The 14,946-nt window shown below is 47.6% G+C and overlaps 1 protein-coding gene across 2 annotated transcripts in view; it reads left to right on the top strand.

The window, feature by feature from the left end:
* The first annotated feature begins 9,850 nt into the window (after nucleotides 1–9,850).
* The window catches only part of ALDH3A2 (aldehyde dehydrogenase 3 family member A2), a 48,426-nt gene continuing 43,330 nt past the window's right edge, over nucleotides 9,851–14,946 (top strand). For both annotated transcript variants that reach the window (XM_040336904.1, XM_040336903.1), the window contains exon 1: nucleotides 9,851–9,961. The gene's annotated coding sequence lies outside the window, so the exon portion shown is untranslated. The remainder of the gene's footprint in view (nucleotides 9,962–14,946) is intronic.

The raw sequence follows: 14,946 nt of genomic DNA, 5'->3' as shown, positions 1-14,946 counted from the left end.
TGGAGCCATCTGACTGCGTAGTACTTCCTGCAACCTTTAGGTGTCTCACTGAAGCCACTAGAGGGATCCATAGAGGCGAAGAATGCTTTAGACTTGTGCCTGACATCTTGTGGGCAAAAAGCGTCGCTCTGCCCTCATCCAAAATGGCCACCGCAGCCTCCGGATCCACCGCGCATGCGCCGACCGTCGGGACGAGAACCCGGAAGACGCGCACCGCCGGCGCATGCGCAGAACGCGACTGAGGACGCCGAACATAAATAAAAAGCCGGCGCTAAGCGAGCGCGGCTCCTAAGGAGCTGGAAAAGTTTACAGGGGGCTAGGCACAATAAGAAAGGGGAATGAATACAAAGAGGACTAGTGCAAGGCAGGATTGGGAGAAAACCTGGAGAGAAAACAAAAGTAAATGCAGAAATGGCTGCTACCTCTGTAGCCAACAACTGAGCAAATGCCTAAACACCACTGTGCAGATAGAGCTCTTAGTTAAGAGACAAACTGCTTGTCCCAAAAGATCCTACAGAAGGGACTCCCTACCTTATCAGCGCATTTAGCTGCCCAAGAGAAGGGACCGCGTCCGGGAGAGGCTTGAACCCAGACGGAAGCTGCCGAATGCAGAAGGTAAGGACAACCGACCAGAATTCACTGCCATGAGGTATGAGGAAAAAAAGGAGAATGTGGGGGCTGTGCTAACCAACACTTTTATAATATTCACTAGTCCTGAGGGAGGAGCCAAGGCGGAGCTTGTCACAGGTATGCTGCCATGGATAGGCACCAGGAAAATAAAAACCGCAGAGGTGATCAAATACCACCAAAAGAAAGCTCTATTTGTGGGACAAAAAAGAACGCCAATTTTGTTTGGGAGCCACGTTGCATGACCGCGCAATTTCCAGTTAAAGTGACGCAGTGCCGATTCGCAAAAAGTGGCCAGGTCCTTTAGCTGCAAAATGGTCCGGGGCTTAAGTGTTTAACTGAATAATTTCCATGGGCTCATATTACTTCTAATAATTATTATTTCCATATAAAATAAATATATATATATATATATTTATATGTATATGTATATAATAAATACTACCATGGTAGCTAATGTCAAGCCACTAGGCAGAGTGCCAGCTTTCTACAGGTGCAAATACTGTACAGTGCCTTAAAAAAGTATTCATACTCCTTTGAAATTTTCCACATTTTGTCATGTTACAACCAAATACGTAAATGTATTTTATTGGGATTTATGTGATAGACAAACACAAAGTGGCACATAATTGTGAAGTGGAAGGAAAATTATAAATGTTTTTCAACATTCTTTACAAATAAATATCTGAAAAGTGTGGCGTACATCTGTATTTAGCCCCCTTTACTCTGATACCCCTAACTAAAATTTAGTGGAACCAATTGCTTTCAGAAGTCACCTAATTAGTAAATAGAGTCCACCTGTGTGTAATTGAATCTCAGTATTAATATAGCTGTTCTGTGAACTCCTCAGAGCTTTGTTGGAGAACCTTAGTGAACAAACAGCATCATGAAGGCCAAGGAACACACCAGACAGGTCAGTGATAAAGTTGTAGTGAAGATTAAAGCAGGGTTAGGTTATAAAAAAATATCCCAAGCTTCAAACATTTCACTGAGCACTGTTCAGTCCATCATCCGAAAATGGAAATAGTATGGCACAACTGCAAACTTACCAAGACATGGCTGTCCACCTAAACTGACAGGCTGGTCAAGGAGAGCATTACTCAGAGAAGCAGTCAAGAGGCCCATGGTAACTCTGGAGGTGGGAGAATCTGTCCAAAGGACAACTATTAGTTGTGCACACCACAAATCTGGCCTTTATAGAAGAGTGGCAAGAAGAAAGCCATTGTTGAATGAAAGCCATAAGAAGTCTCGTTTGCAGTTTGTGAGAAGCCATGTGGGGGACACAGCAAACATGTGGAAGAAGGTGCTCTGGTCAGATGAGACCAAAATGTAACTTTTTGGCTTAAAAGCAAAACGCTATGTGTGGTAGAAAACTGCACATCAACCTGAACACACCATCCCCACTGTGAAACATGGTGGTGGCAGCATCATGTTGTAGGGATGCTTTTCTTCAGCAGGGACAGGGAAGCTGGTCAGAGTTGATGGGAAGATAAATAGAGCCAAATACAGGGCAATCCTAGAAGCAAACCTGAGTCTGCAAAAGACTTGAAACTGGGGCACCTTCCGGCAGGACAAAAACCCTAAACATACAGCCAGAGCTACAATGGAATGTTTTAGAGCAAAGCATTTTCATGTGTTAGAATGACCCAGTAAAAGTCCTGACCTAAATCCCATTGAGAATCTGTGTCAAGACTTGAAAATTGCTGTTCACAGACGCTCTCTATCCAATCTGACAAAGCTTGAGCTATTTTGCAAAGAAGAATGGTAAAAATGTCACTCTCTGGTAGAGCTGGACATCCCTAAAAAGACTTGCAGCTGCAATTGCAGTGAAAGGAGGTTCTAGAAAGTAGTTTTTCAGGGAACAATCTGCCTTCTTTTCAAACAGCTTGCCTATCTATATGTAGCTATGACCCTTTTCACTGCTCTAAGTCAAGGCCTGTTGACTGAGTTGGTTTGCTGTGGGTCAAGGCTGGTCATCTATGTTGGTTTTAGGAACTGATAACTTGTACTTTTTTGTATGTATATTAACGTGCTGTAAGACTAAAAGTGTGTGTTTTTTTTTGCCCTCTGCTTGTGTTCACAAATGCATTGCAGCCCTCTTTCTATACTGTTAGTGGGAACATTTCGAAAATGGGCAATAATTCAAAATATACATACTTTATTTATATGTAGTTATGAGCCATTTCACTGCTCTAAGGCAAGGCCTGTTGACAGTTTTGGTTTTCTCTAAGTCAAGGCTGGTCATCCATAGTTGGTTTGAGGAACTGTGAATAGCCTTTACAGTGGTTGTAAACCCTTACATATGCCCAGTGAAATGACTGGCCTCAGGTGATACACAGAGATTAAACAAATCATCCTACATAAGTTGTACCTGTTTATCTGCCGTCTTCTCCTCTCTACATCCATCCAGAATTTATATAACTTTTCTCAGCTCTGAAAAGCAGAGGGGTAGGGATCTGAAATGACACTCTGCAGAGCTCAGTGATAAAAGCTCTGATTGTAGCAAAGGGATACACACACACCCTTCACACAGAAAACTTTTGTGATGGCTTCCCGTACTTTTCCTGTGTGTGCTTTACAAGCCCTGTTTCTTTGATACCACCCTGTACCCCTTTACAATAACTTTTGACCTAGCTTTTGAATGTTTAACCACTTGCCTACTGGGAACTTTTACCCCCTTCTGCCCAGGCCAATTTTTACATTTCAGTGCTGTCACACTTTGAATGACAATTGTGCGGTCATGCAACACTGTACCCATATGAACTTTTTATCATTTATTTTCACACACATAGAGCTTTCTATTGGTGGTATTTAACCACTTCCCTACCAGGCCTATTCTGGCCCTTGTCTCCTTAATGTAAAAATCATAATTTATTTGCTAGAAAATTACTCAGAACCCCTAAACATATATATATATATATATATATATATATATATATATATATTATTATTTTTAGCAAACGCCCTAGGGAATAAAGTGGCGGTCATTGCAACTTTTTATCTCGCATGGTATTTGCGCAATAATTTTTCAAACGTTTTTTTTTGGGGGGGAAAAAAACGGTTTCATGAATTTAAAAATAACAAAACAGAAAAGTTAGCCCAATTTTTTGGTATAATATGAAAGATGATGTTACGCCGAGTAAATCGATACCTAACTTGTCATGCTTTAAAATTGTGCACACTCGTGGAATGGCACCAAACTTCGGTACTTAAAAAAATGGTAAACAGGACAAATATAGAGAGGGTGAATCTCCTTAATGGGGGCACAGACAGCAGCACAAACTCACAAGTGTCTTCCGGATCACTCACAATGGATATACGTCGCTCAGTAGTGAATTTTTTTTTTTTGTGCTGCCCTAGGCCTGATTAAACTTGTGCGCCCCCTAATTTAAATATGAACCACATCTTTCTGTCAATACCCCACCCCAGGCCCAGGCCTGGGGCAGCACGGAAAGAGTACCCGCCAGCTTGCACTACACTGTTAGTGTAGCGCCAGTCTTATGTCCAGCGCCATTCACGAACGTCTTACGCAAACGACGTAGAATTTCAATTTCGACGCGGGAACGACGGCCATACTTAACATGGCTTAAGAGAGCTAGGGCTGAGCCCTAGTTTTACGCGGCGTAACTCGACGTAAACGACGTAGAATTAGCGCGACGGGCCCGTCGGAACGTTTGTTGAATCGTCGTAAGTGTTCATTTGCATATTCTAGGCCGGCCGCAATGGCCTCGCCACCTAGCGGCCGGCCGAGAATTGCATCCTTAAGATCCGACAGTGTAATTCAATTACACATGCCGGATCTTCTCCCTAACTATGGAAAACTGATTCTGTGGATCAGTTCCATAGTTAGGAACAGGGATACGACGGAGTAACAGCAGTTACTCCGTTGTATCTCTTTTGAGGATTTGGCCCTTAGTTCTCTCCATAAAATTATCAGAAATTTGTGCTTAAAGTAGAACTATAGGCAACACCTTTTTTTTTCATTTTGGATAGAGTAAGGGAGGGTTATAGCCCCTGTCAGTTTATTTTTTTACCATCCCTGTCCCATTGCAGAGATTTCCCTTCACTTTTCTGCCCCATAGCCAAACAGGAAGTGAGAGCAAATCTATGCAAATTAAAGCAATCCATTGCCCCCCCCCCTCAGAAATAGTGTACCCACTCGAAAATTTCAGGGCTGGTCTTAGACAGCAAGGGGTGGGGTATTGACAGAAAGACGTGGGTCATATTTAAATTAGGGGGCGCAAAAAAATAAAAAAAATTCACTACGGAGCTACGTATATCCATTGTGAGTGGTCCGGAAAACACCTGTGAGTTTGTGCTGCTGTCTGTGCCCCCATTAAGGAGATTCACCCTCTCTATATTTGTCCTGTTTACCATTAAAAGTGGAAGTAAAGAAAACCCCAAATTTTGGGTTGTCTCCAGAAAAGTAATAGAGGGGAAACATTCCAATGGAGACACTAGTTTTGGAGACCTGGAGGTCCCCAGGAAATTCCCTTAATTTGCAGGGATTTCCTCTCACTTCCCGTTTGGCTATGGGACAGGAAGTGAAGGGAAATCTCCAAAATGGGACACAGAATGTGAAAAAACAATCTGACATGGGGTTATAACCCTCCCTTACTCTATCCAAAATGAAAAAAAAAAATACTTTTTGGGCTCACATTTCTACTTACAGGGGGCCAGATTCATGAACAATGGCGCAGATTTGGACCGGCGTAGCGCATCATTTTTAGACTACGCCGGTCCAGCGCGGAGAGGCAGTTAGGTGATTCAGCAATTTTTTTTTGTGTAAGATGGGCCAGCGGGGCGGATTTTAGACGGCGTAAGGCGGGGTAAGGCCAAATGGGAGTCACCCTATGCTAATGAAGTGCCGACCGTGGCGCAGGGGTCACGCCGGGGCGCTTCTTAGACCGCGCATGTGCAGTGACATCCAGGGGTAAATGCCCCAATCTGCACATGCTCAGAACTGCGCCCCGGCGTGACCCCTGAGCTACGCCGGCCCACTCTCAATGCCCAGTCCATAAATCAGCCCAGACTTCCGCCTGCAGGTGCAGGGCTGTAATTATTGAGGGCCTCTCCTAACATGGGGACCGCCTCTATGGGCCACAGAGTGCCTACACTGGCAAGGCTGACAAACTCCGAATTTTTGCGGAGATCACAGCGCAGGTGAATGCTTTGGGGGTGGCGGAGAGGGAGCCAAAGCACATCCGGAAGAAAATAAATGATTTGCGTCGCTTAGTAAAAGAAAAATTGGTGGCCAACAAAAAGCATGCCAGTGGAACAGGAGGAGGACCAGCCAGAAGGATCACCCTGACAGCGGAGGACCTTGTTGTGGCCAGGTTCCTGGCTAGGGAGCTGGTGGAGGGCCTGGAGGGCTTTGATTCTAGGGGTTCAGCCCTTGAGGAGAGGTAAGTGTGTTTTATCTTCTTTCGGGTGTGTTGCATGTGTGTGTGTGTGGGGGGGGGGGGGGAGGGAAGAAGTGTCAAGTGTGTGGGTCCACCAACATCTGAATGTTTTGTGTCCTCCACAGATGTGCAGGATGGAGCTGGGCCATCATCGGCTGCAGGGCAACCCACCACATCCAGGGTGGAGACTGCCCCTACGTCTGTGATGGAGGAAGTGGAGGAGGAGCAGGTCATGTTAGAGGAGGAGACTCTTTATTTATTGGTGGAGACCCCCATTCCTTCCCCCTCCCAAACCTCCCCCTCATGAGAGTTTCCCCCTCAGGGCTCTCAATCCCTATCAGGGATTCTCCCTCACGGGACCCCAGCCCCTCCAGGGCCAGCCCCTCACGGGACCCCAGCCCCTCCAGGGCCAGCCCCTCACGGGACCCCAGCCCCTCCAGGGCCAGCCCCTCCACCTGGCCTCAAGCCGCTCCTGCCCCGAGGAAGGCTTTAAAAAAAACAAGGGGAGTCCCTGATCAGCTGGAGTTAAATCTTGCAAGGGACCAAACCAGGCAGACCCGCCACATTGGGACTCTTTCGGGGGATCTAACACGGGTCGCAGCTAGCCTGGCGTCCTCTGCCGAGAGCCAGGCTGCCTGCACTGTGGCAGTGAAGGAGGCTGTTACACAGCAGGCTGGGCAGAGTCGGCACATCAATTAGAGCCTGCAGGACGTTGTGGGGAACGGGGCAGCCCTTCTGTCCTGTCTGGGGGACCTGCAGGACACCACATCTCAGCTGGTTGCTGAAGTCCGGAGCCTGGCAGGTGCTGTCAGAGAGGAGGGGAGGCTGACACGGCGCCAGCAGCGCAGCACTACCACCCGCCGGCTGCGGATGCAGGCTGCCACCAATAGCTACCTCCACCGGCTAGCCGTGGCAATGGAGGGCAGGCAGGCAGCTATGGAGAGACTGGGGGAGGTTCCACCACCAGCCCCCCCAGCTCCACCAGCCCCCCCAGCTCCACCAGCCCCGGCTCGCACCAGGCAACAGCGCCCCAAAACCCTAGGGACAAGAAAGAGCCCACGCCAGGGCCGTTGATTTTTTGGACTATTTATTGTATACTCAGGTTATGAGTCTTTTTTATTTATTGTATACTCAGGTTATGAGTCTTTTTTTTATTGTATACTCAGGTTATGAGTCTTTTTTATTTATTGTATACTCAGGTTATGAGTCTTTTTTTTTTTTTTTACCTGCACACGGGGAGTAGTGCAGGCTTCAGTGTGAATGGTGTGTGAATGTGGGGGGGTGACACTCCTGTCATTAAGGTTTGTCACCCTCAGTCATTGGGGAGAAGTGATCCCCACGACCCGTGTGAAAGGTGTATGAATGTACAGCAACATAATTGGAGCCTTGGCGCGGCGTTGCTGCTCCCTAGTACCATGGGGGGTACTTCGGTCTAATCCAATTCAATGTGGATGTGGGGTGTATGTGCTAGGGACCACAGTGGTGTACATGCGTGCATTATCATTGTGCCATGATTAATGTGGGTGTTTAATGTGAAAAAAAGCCTTCCACGAGGCGTGTCCTGACTGCTATTCCATCAGCAGACGGGGTAGCCTCTGGCAGGGGGGGATTATGTGGTTCGGGGGTCAGGTCATCACGTATGTCAATCTCCAGGCCTCTTCTCATGGCGAAGTTGTGCAGCATGCAACATGCCCCGATGATCTGGCACACAAAGTTTGGGGAATACAACAGGGTACCCCCAGACTTATCCAGGCACCGGAAACGGGACTTTAGGAGGCCAAATGTGCGTTCCACCACTCCACGGGTACGTGCGTGTGCATCATTGTATCTTCTCTCTCCTGGGGGTTCCGGAATGGAGTCATCATATGGGGTCCCAGTGCATATGCCGCGTCACCTAGAAGGGAAAAGACAGGAGGATGTTAGTCATGCATGTGCCCCTCGTGATGTCTGCATCATGGGGGCGGACAGTCAGACCTGACACCCATGTCACTCACCAACCAGCCAGCTGTTCCTGTACACGTTCTGTTCAAATTCTGTAGGGATGTTGCTTTGACGGTATATGAAGCTGTCATGACAGGACCCGGGGTGTTTGGCACGGACGTGCCATATGAGGCATTGGGCATCGGCAATCACCTGTACATTGATTGAATGCCAATGCTTGCGATTGCAGTATATGTGCTCCATGTCACGGGGGGGGGGCTGTAGTGCCACATAGGTGCAATCAATGGCCCCCACGGTGCGTGGGAATCTGTCAATTTGGTAGAAATCTCTCATTGTCTTCAGCCGCTGGACCTCCTGGGTGGGTTTTATGATTTGGTTGGCCATGCGTCTCAGGATTGCAGGGACAACCTGGTGCACACATCTGCTCATGGTGGATTGTGACATCCCAGCCGACAATCCACTTGTTCTTTGAAAAGATCCAGTGGCCAGGAAATGCAGGGTTGCCAGGACCTTCACCAGTGGCTGCACTGCATGTGTGCGGTGTGTTGGGCTGGTGATGTCATCCTGCAGGATTCTGGATAATTCCAGGATGACTTCACGGCTGAATCTGTAGGTGCGATACACCTCCAATTCCCCCATGGCAAAGACGTCAATGCGCGTGCGGAATATCCTCTCCCGTGCCCTCCTACGTGCCCGTCGACACGTCGGCATGTTGGCACACAGATGTGTTGTCCAGCAAGTGTTGTTGCTCAGCTCGTCTGTAACGCTGCTGCTTTAGCTGCTCTCCAGCTGACCTGTGCAAGTCTGGTGCAAAGTTACCCCTGCTTTTATGAGGGGTAACTTGGCGCCGGAATTTTCTGGTCCGCGCACCGGGAGTAGCCTGCGCCGGTCAAGCTTAAGTTGATGAATCGGCCCAACAACCTCATTTGCATATTTAAAACACAAAAACCATGGCCGCGCCAGATCCGACCAGCGTAAATCTCCACCAACGCCGCGCCGACGTGGAAATGTTACACCGAGGCGATGAAGTCTATTTGGAGGCGTAATCTGGTTCTCTGGGTACGGCGCAAATCTGCACTTACGCCGCGCATCTCCCAAAAAAAACGGTGTAAGTGTTACATGAATCTGGCCCACGGTGTCTAAATTGGCCCTTTTACTGTGTGTGAGTGAGTTAAGGACCTTAAAGTGGAGGCCTGCCTAAAAAAATAAAAAGACTTTTAATATATTTACACTTACCTGTCCAGGGTGCCCGTGATGTCGGCAGCCGAAGTCGATCAGTCGCTCGGCTGCCCCTGCCGCCATCCTTGGTCGGTGGGGGCAGCCGAGAGCCAGCAACTGATCGGCTTCGGCTGCCAACATCACGGGTACCCTGGACAGGTAAATGCCTTGCGGCTTCACTTCCTGGTTCCCTACTGCGCATGCGCAAGTCACACTGCGTGTCCTCACTGGTCCCTGATGTCTTCTGGGACCTGTGTGTTTCCCAGAAGACAGCGGGGAAGGGCAGTGTAGGCACAGGAAGTGGCGTAGGTCACCGCGGTAATCTATGCCAGAAAGTAGGAGCAAATACCTGGATTACACAGAGATCATACCAGGTATCAGAGCAGAGACTGATGTGAATATACAACACATATGTAAAGCACTGTGTAAATTGATGGCGCCATATAAGTTCCTGTAATGAATAAATAAGGGTGTAACCAACATTGGTGTAAAGGTATTATATCTATATGCTTGTGGTATCCTTCGCTGTCTGTCAGCATTGCTGTGTATATAGCAGAAGACGGGGACAGCTCCTGAGCCCTGGAAGCAGGAGAGCCTGTGCTCGTCTAATCTCCTGCCAGACGACATTACACAACATTGCTCAACTTTGGCCTGTGTTGTCAGGGTGTGTCATGTGATCACAAGGGGCGGGCACAGTACAACGCTGTCTCTGGTGTCAGTGTAAAGCTGCTGTTGTACAGTCTTCCTGTATCAGGCTTAGAGGTCGGCTGCAGGTAAGCTGGGGGGACTCCAGGCTGGGGAGAGCTCAGAGCAGGAGGACGTCTGTACTGTGGGGGGCGCTGTGACTGTGTGGACTAGAATGTCCCCACAGAGCCTGTGCCTGGAGCAGCAGCAATATTCTGCTTTTTGCAATGTCATTATGTTGTTTATCTCTTTTGGACATGTACCTAACCTGTCACTGTCAGCTTCAAGATAAGACGTCCCTGCAAAAACAAGGGCTAGGACACTCACCTTTCTGAGAGCCTCCAGAATCCTCCATGTCTAGGGTTGCCACCTTCTCCCAGTTTAAACCTGAACACATATTAATTACACAGAGTCTGTGGCTGATTAAGATTGTAATTAAACTTGCTTGGTGTCTTATTTGCATTAAATTGGCTTTGGAACCTGTGTAATTCATATGTGTTGGGGTTTAAACGGGTGAGGTGGCAATCCTATCCCTGGCATGCAACACTAATCTAGCACTTTGTTCATGCACGCCTTTCCATGCGTCCCCCGTGTTGCTTATAGCGCAGCTTATTGATTAGATCTGGCTGCTCTATGTGGAAAAGAAGTCCCAGAGGCCCGTCCACATCGGGGCGACCGTGTGTTTTTGTGGTGCGTTTTTGAATGAGCCTCCCTCTGCTCCAAAAGTGCGCTGAAGCTCATATACCAAGTTTTGGCACAGAGCCAGGTTCCTTTGGCATCGTATGTTTTGTCGCACGAAAATTGCACAGCGTTTGGGGCGCCGTTAAAGCAGAGCTCCACCCAAACGGGGAAGCTCCACTTGTTCCCCCCCCCCCCCCCCCTCAGCTGCCACATTTGGCAGGTCCCCTGGAAGTTCGACCCCCTCCCCTCCTCCTTCCCCCGACGCCAGGAAAAGCTGCAAGGCTTCGCTGCCGGTATCTCTTAAGCCTTGTACACGATCAGATTTTCCGACGGGAATTGTGCGATGAAAGGCTGTTGTCGGAAAATCCGACCGTTTGTATGCTTCATTGGACAATTGTCGGATTTTCCGTGGACAAATGTGGGATAGCATGCTTTAAAATTGTCCGCCAACAAATGTGTGTTGCCCAAAGGGTGGCGCTAATGAGCTGAAAAAACACGTCATTTGTTGGCCGACAATTCTTTGCGTTTGTATGCAATACAAGTTCCTTGCCACCGCCCTTTCGGACAAAAGTCCTACGCTTTGTCCGATGAAAATCCGATCATGTGTACGAGGCTTAAGAAGGAATGGCGACGGCAGCCTGGGCGAGCCAATTAAAAAATCAGCCGCAGTGCCGACATTGCGGGATCCCTGGACAGGTAAGTGTCCTAATATTAGAAGTCAGCAGCTACTTATTTGTAGCTGCTGACTTTTAATTATTTCATGGGGGGGGCTTGAGCTTCGCTCTAAGAAATAATGGCACTGCTCGTGTGTTGCACAATTTGCTGCGCTTTTGGAATTGCAGGCAGAATCGCACCCACGAAGTGTGAACTGGGCCTGATCCTGTTTCAAAATCGCACTGCACCGATCCGCATACTGCTGCGGCACCATGCGTTTTGGCGCTTGCGAAAGCCCATGTTATCAGATATGTGGGTGTACCAGTAGGAATGCAGTGTGTCTGTCTGGAGTTCAGCAAGTGCACTTGGAAAGTGAAGTCGCTGTAAATCTGAGGGGGGAGATCTGAAATGAGGGGAAGCTCTGCTGATTTTTATCATCCAATCATGTGCAAGCTTTTTGTTTTTTATTTTCCTTGCATGCCCTCCTCAGATCTACAGTGACTGCACTTCCAAGTGCACTTTGCAAAGTGGATTTGCCTTTTGTAAATAACCCCCAAAGTATGCACCTAGCCTTACACCTGTGTGATTTATTACACTTCAGCCATCACGCAGAAGAAATCCCATTATTGTCTATGGAGCCTCTTCACACCTATGCAGCGTGGTTCCCTCCGTCTTGGAATAAAGTGCTGGAAATACTGGTTATACTGGTTAACCCTTTGGGCACTGCTATGTACACTTTTTACCATGCTTTGCAATTAAAAAACAGGGATTTTTTTTTTTTGTCCCCATATATTGCAGTTCGTTTTTAAGCTGACCAACCACGTCGCAGTAATCTCTCCTGACCAGTCCTACTCTTCTCTGCCAACGCAAAGGCTACGGTGGACACAATGCCAACCTGGGGAAAACAGACACCTTCTCTGTTCCAAAAATATGCAGACGCTTCTTTTGGTGTGGCAGTGCATTTTTGGGCCCCTAAGGGAAAATGCAGACGCAAAAATGTAAACAAGAACTAAGTACAGGACTCGGCAGTGACGTAAGGGTCAGAGGAAGGAACCACAGCATGTAGTGGGGGAAACTCAGCATCTGACACTCCAGGAAATGTTGACTGGCCTAGGAGACACAGATGAGTGTAAGGCCCCTTTCACACGGGGCGGATCAGTAATGATCCGCCTCCGTATGTCCGTAAGCTCAGCGGGGGTCGCTCAGTAAATCCCAGATGAGCCGTCGGCTGACAGGGCAGTCCCCGCACACTGTGCAGGGACCGCCCTGTCTTTCCTCCGCTCTCCCCTATGGGGGATCGGATGAACACAGACCGTGTGTCCGTGTTCATCCGATCCGCAGACGGAAGAAAAAATAGGGGTTTCTTCCGTCTGCAAAATCGGATGTTTGCGGAGGCGGGTGATTACGGGTGTCAGCGGATGTTCATTCGCTGACACCCGCAATCACATAGGGACCAATGTATGTCCCCTTTTCATCCGCAAACGGGTGGATGAAAAAGCGGACATACGGTCCGCACGTCTGAAAGGGGCCTAAGGGCTTGATTGCATGTGTGGCTGTCATTGCTGCCCCTTCATGATGGATCGCTTGTCAGAGGCGGTATGTCACCACCTAAACACCTTCATTAACCATTGAAAGCCCACAGCACTGCAGTGCACAGGTTTGTGGCGAGTCCCCATTCATTTGAATAGGTCGTGTTTGGCAGTGGCGGTACTGGCTGCCAAGGGCAACCTGTGGTATAGATTCTGCTGCACTGTGGCAGTGTGTACCAGTGGGGCTGCTGTCCATGTTATCTTGTGGCTCAGCTTTTTAAGGGGGTTGGTAAAACCATCTTTCAACCACCTATTTTTACAGTCCCCCTCCTGCCCATGTAATCTAGACCTAAGGCACTGTTTACACATGCACGTCTCATGAACGCACACACAAATGCCTGAAAAATGCATGTCACGCTTGTGATGCCATTAGTTGTTATTGACACTCCAAAAGTGGCCCATGAAATGCCACTTTTGTCTTGCAGTAAAAAACACAGGAAGCTCACTGCCTAAAAAATAAAGGTGCAGGTTCTGCTTTTGGCTAACGTGAGCAGTCCATTTAGGTGAATGGGCTGCCCTACGCAGTCTCACTAAAAAACCCCAAAAGAAGCGAATTAACGCAACATATCCACAGAAAAAGGTATCGGTGTCTTCCCTTCACTTGATCTGTAGCAATAACTGGAATAGGCAGCCAGCCAGCAGCCCGAAGCCTCCACATGTAAAAATCTTCACTTGTCAAAGGATAAGTAGAGTAGTAAAACATTACTACGACTAAGGCCGTGGGCTGAAAAGCGTTTGTTTACTACTCTGTAATTATCCTGTGGTAAATATTTTTTTTTACACGTGGATGATTTGAGCTTCCAGATGCCTTTTCCAGTTGTTATTGGCATAACATGTGGGTTTGAATGGGGCCTTAGAGAGCATTTTACTTGCAGGGATCTTTGATCTTGATCTCAGGGATGCATTTATGCAGCAGAACTATAGAGGGAAGAGAGGAGTCAGAAGGCTTGTTACAGTTCAGGATATAGCAAACCATCTCTTCTTTCTCTTGTGTGATGGTCAGTTGTAAAGTTGTTTTGCACATAAAGCCGACCTTGTGACTTTAAGATTGCATTACTAAGGTAATCGCATAACACAAAGGTGACGCGTTTTAAAAAAAGGCGTAAGTCAGACGAGCAGTGTGTTTTTTCTAAATACAGCCCTAGACAGAAGACAAGGAATACCCGTGGTGAAGAATAGGCATGCCTGGCAGAGAAAGGGTGGTATACATTCAAAATGTAATATTTGGGGCTCATTCACACCATATCCATTGAGCTGCATAAATTATTGCAGTCTCAACACAGGGCAACATACATGACTATTTTGTGTGTGCCCTTTTCCCATCATATCAATATCGTTTTGTCGTTTAGTCAGGTTGAAAAAAGACACAAGTCCATCCAGTTCAACCATAAAAAAAAAAATCGTACAATCCCATATACCAAATTCTGTACCCACAGTTGATCCAGAGGAAGGCAAAAAACCCCAGCAGAGCATGATCCAATTTGCTACAGTAGGGGAAAAAATTCCTTCCTGATCCCCCGAGAGGCAATCGGATTTTCCCCGGATCAATTTTACCGATATGTTGAGATGGGATGCAGTGCGTTGTGCAAAATTGGAGACCTGCTGCATTTTCTCTTCTGTTCACTGAAAAACACAGCAGAGATCTTGACTTTCTGACCAATGTGTTATAGTGCCACCTTCAGGAGATTTCAGATTCTCGCTGTGTACTTCAATGAACGCAGGGAAAAGGATTTCCTGGTGAGTACAAACAAATCCTATTTTTACTCAATTAACCACATATCACCGCAGCCCATTGTGGTATATAGTTTGACACTAGGCTCGGTTCACACTGCGATGCAGGAAAAATGCGAATGCACTGCGGGTTCCCGACTCGCACAGCAGTTCACACTGCCATATGCAAACTGCTGGGGAGTGTCATACAATGTTAACGACACCCCCATTTCAGCTGGCATATCGCGACCTGTCAGTTCTGACATGAATCGGATTGCATACTTGTTAACACCCATGCGATCCGATTCAGTTGCAGACCTAAAATAGGTTCCTGTGTGAGTTTAGTCCGAATGTATTGCGATTTCAGCCATACTATCTTTATGGCTGAAATCGCATCGCACCGCACAGACATCACATGTGATTTGCACTGCGGTGCAAAT

Source organism: Rana temporaria, chromosome 2 (assembly GCF_905171775.1).
Source record: "Rana temporaria chromosome 2, aRanTem1.1, whole genome shotgun sequence".
Classification (NCBI taxonomy): Eukaryota; Metazoa; Chordata; class Amphibia; order Anura; family Ranidae; genus Rana; species Rana temporaria.
Note: the sequence above shows the minus strand (reverse complement) of the source record. Positions and strands in the feature narration are given on the sequence as shown.